The sequence below is a fragment of the Rhopalosiphum padi genome, unplaced genomic scaffold (assembly GCF_020882245.1).
Source record: "Rhopalosiphum padi isolate XX-2018 unplaced genomic scaffold, ASM2088224v1 scaffold1, whole genome shotgun sequence".
In the NCBI taxonomy this organism is placed as follows: Eukaryota; Metazoa; Arthropoda; class Insecta; order Hemiptera; family Aphididae; genus Rhopalosiphum; species Rhopalosiphum padi.
The window spans coordinates 852,904-865,403 of NW_026869996.1; the positions used below are offsets into that span (position 1 = coordinate 852,904).

General features: G+C 65.1%; 1 non-coding gene and 1 pseudogene across 1 annotated transcript in view; both read right to left on the reverse strand.

Annotated features, from left to right (window-relative positions):
* The window catches only part of LOC132931468 (large subunit ribosomal RNA), a 4,211-nt gene extending 2,946 nt beyond the window's left edge, over positions 1-1,265 (reverse strand). The window contains exon 1 of the ribosomal RNA XR_009662646.1: positions 1-1,265. This exon is cut by the window's left edge and continues 2,946 nt beyond it. This is a non-coding gene — a ribosomal RNA (large subunit ribosomal RNA).
* Positions 1,266-1,641: 376 nt separating this feature from the next.
* Positions 1,642-1,800, reverse strand: LOC132931498 (5.8S ribosomal RNA; annotated as a pseudogene).
* Positions 1,801-12,500: the final 10,700 nt, after the last annotated feature.

Below are 12,500 nucleotides of genomic sequence, written 5' to 3' on the forward strand. Positions count from 1 at the left end.
GTCGTTTCGGCCCCAATGTCCTCTAATCATTCGCTTTACCGTATGAGACATCCTCCGTGTTACGAGCGTGTTGTTACCGCGCCGTACAGCGCGGAGTCCCACCGGCGTCCGTACGCCCGCGAACGGGCGGGACACATCGGCGCCAGCTATCCTGAGGGAAACTTCGGATGGAACCAGCTACTAGATGGTTCGATTAGTCTTTCGCCCCTATACCCAGCTCAGACGATCGATTTGCACGTCAGAATCGCTGCGGACCTCCATCAGGGTTTCCCCTGACTTCATCCTGGCCAGGCATAGTTCACCATCTTTCGGGTACCAACGTGTGCGCTAAGGGTGCGCCCCCGGACGGCCGAAGCCGACCTGGCGGAGACGCCCCCGGACTGCGGACCAGCGCGACTTTGAACGCCGGTGGGTTCGGTCGCTAGGCCATCGTCCGCACCGTAAACGGTTCACTTTCATTGCGCCAAACGTGGTTTTTCATAAGATCACCGTTGACCTCGCGCACACGTTAGACTCCTTGGTCCGTGTTTCAAGACGGGTCGGAAAGTAGCCCGAAACTCGTCGCCGACCGACGGGACCCCGCCTGCGACGGGGCCGCGTCGACGGTTCTTGCCGTCGGGCGAGCCGACCAGGAGCACCGGGGTTCGGCGCGAACGGTCACGCCGAGACGCGACCGCCGCGACGAACCGCCACCCCGGGCCCTTCGGCCGGCGCCCAACGAGTCGCGACGTCCGCTAACCGAGCGAAAGATCCGGCCGGCGGTTAGACCGACCGTGAATTCGCCCGGCGGGGACTCGCGGGCTCTGTCCGTTTACACCCGAACGGTTTCACGTTCTTATGAACTCTCTCTTCAAAGTTCTTTTCAACTTTCCCTCACGGTACTTGTCCCCACTATCGGTCTCGTGGCCGTATTTAGCCTTAGATGGGAGTTTACCACCCGCTTCGGGCTGCACTCTCAAGCAACCCGACTCGAAGGCGCGGTCCGATCCCGGAACGCTGTGACGGCCTCTACTGGCCTGGCACCATCTGCGGGCCATGGCCCCGTTCAAGGGGAGACTTGGACCGTCACGTGCGCCCCGGCAACGAGGCCGGCCCCGTACGCCACAACTCCCATACGTGCCGCGACACAAAAGTGCGCGGCGGGATTCGGCGATGGGCTTTTCCCTGTTCGCTCGCCGCTACTGGGGGAATCACGGTTGTTTTCTTTTCCTCCGCTTATTAATATGCTTAAATCCGGCGGGGTAGTCCCGCCTGATCTGAGGTCGGAAACGTATCGGGGTTGTGTTTGTGTTTTTTTTCTTAACACGGCAGCCTGCGGTCCGCGCTCCGTCCGTACGGCGACCGTCCGCGTCCGCTTCTCGGAAGCCGGAGAGGTGTCTCTAGGACTCTCAGCCGACCCGGCCGCGCTCTCGCGCGGCGGGGCGGACGGGGACGTGCCGTTTTACGGCGCGAGAACCCGTGACTGTTTGCCGTCACAACTTGGGCGGACGACCGGAGGCGGGCGCCGTCGCCGTCGCCGCGAGGCAGACGGCGGGGCGTCGTTCCCCGGTCGAACCGCCAATCTCGCGCAGCCGGAGCGGCCGACGGTCTCCCGTCGGACGCCTGCCGGCGGCGCATCGGTCTGGCCGAGTATCCGGTATACGACCCTCAGACAGGCGTGGCCCGGGACCCGCGGGTCACCGAGGCCCGCAATGTGCGTTCGACTGGTCGATGTTCGTATAACCTGCGGATTACACGACGACGCGCAGATAGCTGCGGTCTTCATCGATCCACGAGCCAAGTGATCCGCCCGTTCGGGGTCGGGTGTTTTTTTTTTTGTTTGTCGACGAAATTTCTGCGCCACGCGTGCGCGCGGCGCAAGGTCTTTCGACGGTAACCATCTTTCGGTCGACGCTTGGTCGGGGGGTCGCGGCGCGCGGGCGGTCGGCGAGCTAGTCGCGAGCGCACGCGGGCCACGGGGTCGGATTAGGCGCGCGCGAGACCGGCGTGGGACGCCGGTGCCGCGGGCCCGTCTCTAATGATCCTTCCGCAGGTTCACCTACGGAAACCTTGTTACGACTTTTACTTCCTCTAAACGGCCGAGTTCGGGTCATCTTCCCGGTCGCGCGACGACCCAGCCCCCGAGGGGGGCCGAATAACGCGCGTCCAGTCCGAAGACCTCACTGCGGTCGTTCAATCGGTAGTAGCGACGGGCGGTGTGTACAAAGGGCAGGGGACGTAATCAACGCGAGCTGATGACTCGCGCTTACTGGGAATTCCTCGTTCACGTGGAAAAATTGCAAGCCACGATCCCTAAGCACGAAGGAGGTTCAGCGGGTTACCCGGAAGCCCTGTCGGCCCAGGGAATGTTAACACACGCTGATTCCTTCAGTGTAGCGCGCGTGCGGCCCAGAACATCTAAGGGCATCACAGACCTGTTATCGCTCAGTCTCGTGCGGCTATTTTCGTCCGCCGCCTGTCCCTCTAAGAAGAGTTTAAGCTCCTGGGAGCCGGCGGTAGCCCTAGTAACGTATCGTGATCCGCCGGCGACGGCCGCGAACACGGCGCGCTTCACCGCGGAGCCCGACGCACGACTGACCGCGCGCCGACCAGAGGTTGCCCCCCGGCCGACACACGCCCGCCGCACGCAGGGACGCGGATGGCGCGGCCGCGCCCGACGACCGCCGTGGACGACGGGCGAACGCGTTCGGGGATACCGGGCCGAGCCGACGGAGACGCGAACACGGACGGCCGAAACCGCCCGCGCCGCGCCCACCGCCGACCCGGGTTTACCCCGCCTAGTTAGCAGGACAGAGTCCTCGTTCGTTATCGGAATTAACCAGACAGATCGCTCCACCAACTAAGAACGGCCATGCACCACCACCCACCGAATCAAGAAAGAGCTCTCAATCTGTCAATCTTTCCGGTGTCCGGGGCCTGGTGAGGTTTCCCGTGTTGAGTCAAATTAAGCCGCAGGCTCCACTCCTGGTGGTGCCCTTCCGTCAATTCCTTTAAGTTTCAACTTTGCAATCATACTTCCCCCGGAACCGAAAAGCTTCGGTTTCCCGGAAGCTGCCCGCCGGGTCGTTAATGAAACGCCGGCGGATCGCTAGCTGGCATCGTTTACAGTTAGAACTAGGGCGGTATCTGATCGCCTTCGAACCTCTAACTTTCGTTCTTGATCATACGAGAACGTACTTGGCAAATGCTTTCGCGTCAGTTCGTCTCGAGACGATCCAAGAATTTCACCTCTAACGTCTCGGTACGAATGCCCCCGCCCGTCTCTGTTGATCATTACCTCCGGTCCCGAAAACCGGCCCGGCGGGGACGCGCGGGCGACTGGCGCCCGCGGCCCGGCGGCCCGCGCACGGAAACGCCCCGGAGGGCGATTTCGCGCGCCCGCGAAGGGCGGAGATGCGCGGGACCGAGGTCTTGTTCCATTATTCCATGCGACCAGTATTCAGGGCCTTTTGACGAGACGGCCGTGAAGCCGCCCCGCCAGATTTGAGCCTGCTTTGAGCACTCTAATTTGTTCAAAGTAAACGTGTCGGCCCGCCGACGGCACTCGGTGAAGAGCACCGCGCAGCAAGATTGGAGTAGGCGGCCGCCGTCGTCGAACCCCGACGGCCAAGCGACGCGTGGCCGCGTGGCGCGCCGGAAGCACGAGACACGTGTCCGCCTGCCGACAATACGTCCGGCCGACGTGCCGGTAACTAACACCCCGAGACGGCTGACGAGCGCGACGACGGCCGCGCCGACGGGACACGTGGTCCCGCGACACGACCGGCCGCGACACGCCGGACCGCCAGGGTGGTCCGGCACCGCCCAGACACAGATCCGACTACGAGCTTTTTAACCGCAACAACTTTAATATACGCTATTGGAGCTGGAATTACCGCGGCTGCTGGCACCAGACTTGCCCTCCAATTGATCCTCGTTTAAAGGTTTTTAAAGTGTTCTCATTCCGATTACGGGGCCTCGGATGAGTCCCGTATCGTTATTTTTCGTCACTACCTCCCCGTTCCGGGAGTGGGTAATTTGCGCGCCTGCTGCCTTCCTTGGATGTGGTAGCCGTTTCTCAGGCTCCCTCTCCGGAATCGAACCCTGATTCCCCGTTACCCGTTACCACCACGGTAGGCAAAAAGATGCGTCGCCGGTACGGAGACCGTGCGATCAGCTCGAAGTTATTCAGAGTCACCAGGTCTTTGCGCGGGCCGCGATCGGGACGCGCACGAAGCGCGCCGCGACGGGCCGGTTTTGATCTAATAAAAGCGTTCCTCCCGCACGCGACACCCGAGGGCGCCGCGACGGTCGGAACTCTGTCGGCATGTATTAGCTCTAGAATTACCACAGTTATCCAAGTAACTTGGGTACGATCTAAGGAACCACAACTGATTTAATGAGCCTTTCGCGGTTTCACCTTAATGCGGCTTGCACTGAGACATGCATGGCTTAATCTTTGAGACAAGCATATGACTACTGGCAGGATCAACCAGGGATCTCGGTTTTACAACAACTGCGCCCCGTGTGACGCGCGCGCTGACGCACGACGCGACACCCGGGACGCGTGCTTCCGAGCGCCGGTCCGCCCGGGGGCGGGCCGACGCCGAGGGCGGTCGCACGACAGCGAGACCGCTGGGGTCCCGGCGTGCGACCGACCGCGGTTCGTGTGAGAATACGAGGGCCCGACGGGAGCGCTGTGGACACGCGCGGGCACCCGACCCGACCGCAATCGCCGCGGCCGTGATGGCGTTGGCTAGAGCGGCCGACTTGTGGCGGGCGCCACACGCGATACGCACCCGTCGCAACGTAACTCGCGTTGACGAGAGTTGAGGGAGACCGGCGGACCGCCGTCCTGTGCGGACGGCACCCGCCGGAATCGCCTCTCTCGCCCGTTTTGTAAAGGTCCCCAGCCGAGATCGTGGGGGAAGCCGGGACGCGACGCGAAGTCCGTCGTCCCGGGGCTTCGCCCCGGCGACCGCCGGGCACGGCGACGATGGCCGGCCGCGGCGGGAATGTTCTGGCGTCGAGAGTTCGTATCTTGCGAAACGGTAACGGGAGTCGTCATCGGTTGAGCGATGTGTGTCGCGCTGCCGACCCACCGGTAGGAGGGCCCGCAGCGCCAGTCGAGGTTTGCCACTCGGCGTGCGAGATGGGTCGGTCGCCGAAACGTGGACGGATACCAACTCGGCGCCGATGCCGGGCACGCCCTCGCCAAGAACTGGCGGGGCGAGAACGGCACGGCTGAGTTGGACGCGTCGGCTTCGGCGTCGCCCGTGGCTTTGCTGTCGTGTACCGTGATCGGTGATCCGACGGCCGGCTGATCGCCGACCGACCGACCGGCCGCTCACAAATATACAAAAACTCGGGTCCAACCGTCCGCCATGCAAAACCGCACGTGCGTAGCGGTCATCGCGCCGACACGCGGTCCACGCGTCCATGACGGTGCGTAGCGGTGTTCCGGGTACTCGTGTCGACGCGCGTAGCGGCGTGCCGAGGTCGGACCGTAAACTGAAAAAATGTCGAAAACCCTACGACCGATATCACTTTCGGATAGGTTTAGACGATTCCGACGAGAATACCTCTGAGGTTCGTCGACGTAAAAACAACCGGTAACGAGTTATTCCGCTGGCAACGAAAAGAAGTTAAAAATTCGATTTCGACGTCGGCCGAACTCGAAACGCCCGGGATGCCGGTACGTGACCTACCCCGACACCGCGGACTAACGCGTTACTCGATCCTAGAAAATTTTTTTTTTTCCAAATCTAAACCCGTCGCGACGGCCGTACCCGCCGCGGCACCGGTACGGACGACGACCGCCGTGCCCGGACCGCGGAGGTCGGACTCGGGGAAAAAAAAAAAATTTTCAATCTCGACGCGACCGCCGTGACCGACGCGTACGACGCGTACCCGGACCGTAGGTCAGCGTCCGGAGAGCCGCGGGAAAAAAAAAAATTTCGACACGGCAGAGGTGCCGCGCTCCGCCGGCGACGCGATACGGGCACAGGGCAAGCGCCACGGTCGGTCCGCGGTCTCCGGGTGACTTACGGGGAAAATGAAATTTCACCGCCTACGCCCCCGTGCGCCGAGGGTTACCGGGGACCGGACGACCGCTCCGCCGGGGCCGCGGTCGGGGTCCCGGGGAAAAAAAAAATAATTTTTAAACTCGACGCGACCGCCGCGACCGACGCGTACGACGCGTGCCTACACCGACCGTGGGCGCCCGGATCGCCGGAGGAGGAAAAAAATTTTCGACCCGGCCGAGGGGCAGCGCTCCGCGGGCGACCGCCGGGGTACCGGGCGACCCGCGGAGAAAATCAGATTTCGCCGTCAGCGTGCCGTGCCCGACGGGGAACCGGCGAACCGACGACCGCACCGCCGGGTCGGAGAAAAAAAAAAAAAATTATTTTTCATCCCGAGTCCGCGCGGTCGACCGACGCGAACGACGCGTGCCGCGACCCACGGCGGGCGTCCGGAGCGCAGGTGGAGAAAAAAAATTTTTCGGCCCGTCCGGGCGACGACGGCACGGCGCTCGCCGGTCGCGGTTCCCGCGGGAAACTTCGCCGGGGACGACGTCTCACGGTCCCCCGCGGCTGACCCGGCGCCGGCGAACCCAACACCCGGCGGACCTTAGCGGTCCTAAGAGCGCGCCCCGTAGACGTGGTGCGTAGCGGTACGCACCAAATACTCACGCCGTGCGTAGTGGTGCCGCAACTCCCTCACTGTCCTTATCCTTTTCCCGGGCACGGGCGACCCCGAGTACCGGGACCCCTCGGGAGCCGGCCGACGCGTACGGTCCGCGGTCCCCGGGCCCGCTACCCGGCGGGATCCGATTCCGCCGCCTACGCCCCCGTGCGCCGAGTGTTACCGGGGACCGGACGACCGCTCCGCCGGGGCCGCGGTCGGGGTCCCGGGGAAAAAAAAAAATAATTTTTAAACTCGACGCGACCGCCGCGACCGACGCGTACGACGCGTGCCTACACCGACCGTGGGCGCCCGGATCGCCGGAGGAGGAAAAAAATTTTCGACCCGGCCGAGGGGCAGCGCTCCGCGGGCGACCGCCGGGGTACCGGGCGACCCGCGGAGAAAATCAGATTTCGCCGTCAGCGTGCCGTGCCCGACGGGGAACCGGCGAACCGACGACCGCACCGCCGGGTCGGAGAAAAAAAAAAAAAATTATTTTTCATCCCGAGTCCGCGCGGTCGACCGACGCGAACGACGCGTGCCGCGACCCACGGCGGGCGTCCGGAGCGCAGGTGGAGAAAAAAAATTTTTCGGCCCGTCCGGGCGACGACGGCACGGCGCTCGCCGGTCGCGGTTCCCGCGGGAAACTTCGCCGGGGACGACGTCTCACGGTCCCCGCGGCTGACCCGGCGCCGGCGAACCCAACACACCGGCGGACCTTAGCGGTCCTAAGAGCGCGCCCCGTAGACGTGGTGCGTAGCGGTACGCACCAAATACTCACGCCGTGCGTAGTGGTGCCGCAACTCCCTCACTGTCCTTATCCTTTTCCCGGGCACGGGCGACCCCGAGTACCGGGACCCCTCGGGAGCCGGCCGACGCGTACGGTCCGCGGTCCCCGGGCCCGCTACCCGGCGGGATCCGATTCCGCCGCCTACGCCCCCGTGCGCCGAGTGTTACCGGGGACCGGACGACCGCTCCGCCGGGGCCGCGGTCGGGGTCCCGGGGAAAAAAAAAATAATTTTTAAACTCGACGCGACCGCCGCGACCGACGCGTACGACGCGTGCCTACACCGACCGTGGGCGCCCGGATCGCCGGAGGAGGAAAAAAATTTTCGACCCGGCCGAGGGGCAGCGCTCCGCGGGCGACCGCCGGGGGTACCGGGCGACCCGCGGAGAAAATCAGATTTCGCCGTCAGCGTGCCGTGCCCGACGGGGAACCGGCGAACCGACGACCGCACCGCCGGGTCGGAGAAAAAAAAAAAAAAATTATTTTTCATCCCGAGTCCGCGCGGTCGACCGACGCGAACGACGCGTGCCGCGACCCACGGCGGGCGTCCGGAGCGCAGGTGGAGAAAAAAAATTTTTCGGCCCGTCCGGGCGACGACGGCACGGCGCTCGCCGGTCGCGGTTCCCGCGGGAAACTTCGCCGGGGACGACGTCTCACGGTCCCCGCGGCTGACCCGGCGCCGGCGAACCCAACACCCGGCGGACCTTAGCGGTCCTAAGAGCGCGCCCCGTAGACGTGGTGCGTAGCGGTACGCACCAAATACTCACGCCGTGCGTAGTGGTGCCGCAACTCCCTCACTGTCCTTATCCTTTTCCCGGGCACGGGCGACCCCGAGTACCGGGACCCCTCGGGAGCCGGCCGACGCGTACGGTCCGCGGTCCCCGGGCCCGCTACCCGGCGGGATCCGATTCCGCCGCCTACGCCCCCGTGCGCCGAGTGTTACCGGGGACCGGACGACCGCTCCGCCGGGGCCGCGGTCGGGGTCCCGGGGAAAAAAAAAATAATTTTTAAACTCGACGCGACCGCCGCGACCGACGCGTACGACGCGTGCCTACACCGACCGTGGGCGCCCGGATCGCCGGAGGAGGAAAAAAATTTTCGACCCGGCCGAGGGGCAGCGCTCCGCGGGCGACCGCCGGGGTACCGGGCGACCCGCGGAGAAAATCAGATTTCGCCGTCAGCGTGCCGTGCCCGACGGGGAACCGGCGAACCGACGACCGCACCGCCGGGTCGGAGAAAAAAAAAAAAAATTATTTTTCATCCCGAGTCCGCGCGGTCGACCGACGCGAACGACGCGTGCCGCGACCCACGGCGGGCGTCCGGAGCGCAGGTGGAGAAAAAAAATTTTTCGGCCCGTCCGGGCGACGACGGCACGGCGCTCGCCGGTCGCGGTTCCCGCGGGAAACTTCGCCGGGGACGACGTCTCACGGTCCCCGCGGCTGACCCGGCGCCGGCGAACCCAACACCCCGGCGGACCTTAGCGGTCCTAAGAGCGCGCCCCGTAGACGTGGTGCGTAGCGGTACGCACCAAATACTCACGCCGTGCGTAGTGGTGCCGCAACTCCCTCACTGTCCTTATCCTTTTTCCCGGGCACGGGCGACCCCGAGTACCGGGACCCCTCGGGAGCCGGCCGACGCGTACGGTCCGCGGTCCCCGGGCCCGCTACCCGGCGGGATCCGATTCCGCCGCCTACGCCCCCGTGCGCCGAGTGTTACCGGGGACCGGACGACCGCTCCGCCGGGGCCGCGGTCGGGGGGGAAAAAAAAAATAATTTTTAAACTCGACGCGACCGCCGCGACCGACGCGTACGACGCGTGCCTACACCGACCGTGGGCGCCCGGATCGCCCGGAGGAGGAAAAAAATTTTCGACCCGGCCGAGGGGGCAGCGCTCCGCGGGCGACCGCCGGGGGTACCGGGCGACCCGCGGAGAAAATCAGATTTCGCCGTCAGCGTGCCGTGCCCGACGGGGAAACCGGCGAACCGACGACCGCACCGCCGGGTCGGAGAAAAAAAAAAAAAATTATTTTTCATCCCGAGTCCGCGCGGTCGACCGACGCGAACGACGCGTGCCGCGACCCACGGCGGGCGTCCGGAGCGCAGGTGGAGAAAAAAAATTTTTCCGGCCCGTCCGGGCGACGACGGCACGGCGCTCGCCGGTCGCGGTTCCCGCGGGAAACTTCGCCGGGGACGACGTCTCACGGTCCCCGCGGCTGACCCGGCGCCGGCGAACCCAACACCCGGCGGACCTTAGCGGTCCTAAGAGCGCGCCCCGTAGACGTGGTGCGTAGCGGTACGCACCAAATACTCACGCCGTGCGTAGTGGTGCCGCAACTCCCTCACTGTCCTTATCCTTTTCCCGGGCACGGGCGACCCCGAGTACCGGGACCCCTCGGGAGCCGGCCGACGCGTACGGTCCGCGGTCCCCGGCCCGCTACCCGGCGGGATCCGATTCAGCCGCCTACGCCCCCGTGCGCACGAGTGTTACCGGGGACCGGACGACCGCTCCGCCGGGGCCGCGGTCGGGGTCCCGGGGAAAAAAAAAATAATTTTTAAACTCGACGCGACCGCCGCGACCGACGCGTACGACGCGTGCCTACACCGACCGTGGGCGCCCGGATCGCCGGAGGAGGGAAAAAAATTTTCGACCCGGCCGAGGGGCAGCGCTCCGCGGGCGACCGCCGGGGTACCGGGCGACCCGCGGAGAAAATCAGATTTCGCCGTCAGCGTGCCGTGCCCGACGGGGAACCGGCGAACCGACGACCGCACCGCCGGGTCGGAGAAAAAAAAAAAAAAATTATTTTTCATCCCGAGTCCGCGCGGTCGACCGACGCGAACGACGCGTGCCGCGACCCACGGCGGGCGTCCGGAGCGGCAGGTGGAGAAAAAAAATTTTTCGGCCCGTCCGGGCGACGACGGCACGGCGCTCGCCGGTCGCGGTTCCCGCGGGAAACTTCGCCGGGGACGACGTCTCACGGTCCCCGCGGCTGACCCGGCGCCGGCGAACCCAACACCCGGCGGACCTTAGCGGTCCTAGAGCGCGCCCCGTAGACGTGGTGCGTAGCGGTACGCACCAAATACTCACGCCGTGCGTAGTGGTGCCGCAACTCCCTCACTGTCCTTATCCTTTTCCCGGGCACGGGCGGACCCCGAGTACCGGGACCCCTCGGGAGCCGGCCGACGCGTACGGTCCGCGGTCCCCGGGCCCGCTACCCGGCGGGATCCGATTCCGCGCCTACGCCCCCGTGCGCCGAGTGTTACCGGGGACCGGACGACCGCTCCGCCGGGCCGCGGTCGGGGTCCCGGGGGAAAAAAAAAATAATTTTTAAACTCGACGCGACCGCCGCGACCGACGCGTACGACGCGTGCCTACACCGACCGTGGGCGCCCGGATCGCCGGAGGAGGGAAAAAAATTTTCGACCCGGCCGAGGGGCAGCGCTCCGCGGCGACCGCCGGGGTACCGGGCGACCCGCGGAGAAAATCAGATTTCGCCGTCAGCGTGCCGTGCCCGACGGGGAACCGGCGAACCGACGACCGCACCGCCGGGTCGAGAAAAAAAAAAAAAAATTATTTTTCATTCCCGAGTCCGCGCGGTCGACCGACGCGAACGACGCGTGCCGCGACCCACGGCGGGCGTCCGGAGCGCAGGTGGAGAAAAAAAAATTTTTCGGCCCGTCCGGGCGACGACGGCACGGCGCTCGCCGGTCGCGGTTTCCCGCGGGAAACTTCGCCGGGGACGACGTCTCACGGTCCCCGCGGCTGACCCGGCGCCGGCGAACCCAACACCCGGCGGACCTTAGCGGTCCTAAGAGCGCGCCCCGTAGACGTGGTGCGTAGCGGTACGCACCAAATACTCACGCCGTGCGTAGTGGTGCCGCAACTCCCTCACTGTCCTTATCCTTTTCCCGGGCACGGGCGACCCCGAGTACCGGGACCCCTCGGGAGCCGGCCGACGCGTACGGTCCGCGGTCCCCGGGCCCGCTACCCGGCGGGATCCGATTCCGCCGCCTACGCCCCCGTGCGCGAGTGTTACCGGGGACCGGACGACCGCTCCGCCGGGGGCCGCGGTCGGGGTCCCGGGGAAAAAAAAAATAATTTTTAAACTCGACGCGACCGCCGCGACCGACGCGTACGACGCGTGCCTACACCGACCGTGGGCGCCCGGATCGCCGGAGGAGGAAAAAAATTTTCGACCCGGCCGAGGGGCAGCGCTCCGCGGGCGACCGCCGGGGTACCGGGCGACCCGCGGAGAAAATCAGATTTCGCCGTCAGCGTGCCGTGCCCGACGGGGAACCGGCGAACCGACGACCGCACCGCCGGGTCGGAGAAAAAAAAAAAAAATTATTTTTCATCCCGAGTCCGCGCGGTCGACCGACGCGTACGACGTCTTCTGCGACTGACTGTAGGTTTCCGGAGCGCAGGAGAAGAAAAAATATTTTTCGACCCGGCAGAGGGGCAGCGCTCCGCGGGCGACGCGATTCGGCCACCGGGGAAACGCGACGGTCGGTCCGCGGTCTCCGGGTGACTTACGGGTAAACTGAAATTTCGCCGCCTACGCCGGTACGCCGAGCGATAACGGGGACGCGACGACCTCGCCGCCCGGTCCGCGGTCGGTGTCGGGGGAAAAAAAAAAAAATTTAAATCTCGACACAACCGCCTTGACAGACGCGTACGACTCGTACCCGGACCCGAAGGTGAGCGTCCGGGGCGCCGGAGGAGAAATAAAATTTTCGACCCACCCGGCCGAGGGCCCGCTTATCAGCGGGCGACGCCGGACGACCGCCGGGGTACCGGGCGACCCGCAGGAAAATTAGATTTCGCTGACCCGGTACCGTACCCGACTGGGAACCGACGACCGCTGCGCACGGGGCCGCAGTCGGACTCGGAGAAAAAAAAAAAATTATTTTTCATCCCGAGTCCGCCGGGCGATAGATGCGTACGTCGTGTGCTGCGACTGAGTGTAGGCTTCCGGAGCGCAGGAGAAGAAAAAATATTTTTCGACCTGTCCGGTTGCCGACGGGACTGTGCTCGCCGGTCGACGGTCCCCGGT